Genomic DNA, 466 nt, shown 5'->3' with positions numbered 1-466 from the left:
TGGTAAGATTTGCATAACGCCGCCCAAATGTTCACGCAAAGAAAGAAGGCGTAACTTTTATTCTCACTGTAGTATTGTTGTTGCTGCCGCCATGTCGTGAAGGCGCTGTGTTTTGTTGTGAAAGCGAAACTACTTTGTTGGGCCTTCCAAAAGAGGATGATATCCGCTTCGTCATGCCTAGAGCTGATCCGTGCTGGTTGCTGAGTCCAGCCCGGGGTCGTCACATGTGGTTGCCGCAAGCCCGCCGGCTGCTCCTTCGTCAAATCCGCCGGCTGCGCCGTTCTCAAGCCCACCAGCTGTTCCTCACTCAAGCCCGCCGGCCACCGCTCACTCAAGCCCGCCGTGTGTGACGCATTTTATGGAAGACTGTTTCCTGAACCTGCAGAGTAGCCTAGAATGCGTCTGTGCACAATGGCTGTTTCTATAAAGTGGAGCAGTTCTAACTTTGCAAGGACAGACTGGTGCT

The 466-nt window shown here is 53.0% G+C and overlaps 1 protein-coding gene across 1 annotated transcript in view; it reads right to left on the bottom strand.

Moving 5' to 3' along the window:
- The window catches only part of LOC107706507 (multiple epidermal growth factor-like domains protein 8), a 29,025-nt gene that overhangs the window by 19,411 nt on the left and 9,148 nt on the right, over positions 1-466 (bottom strand). The gene's annotated exons all lie outside the window — the stretch shown is intronic.

Source organism: Sinocyclocheilus rhinocerous, unplaced genomic scaffold, assembly GCF_001515625.1.
Source record: "Sinocyclocheilus rhinocerous isolate Xijiao unplaced genomic scaffold, SAMN03320098_v1.1 scaffold1333, whole genome shotgun sequence".
NCBI lineage: Eukaryota > Metazoa > Chordata > Actinopteri > Cypriniformes > Cyprinidae > Sinocyclocheilus > Sinocyclocheilus rhinocerous.
Note: the sequence above shows the minus strand (reverse complement) of the source record. Positions and strands in the feature narration are given on the sequence as shown.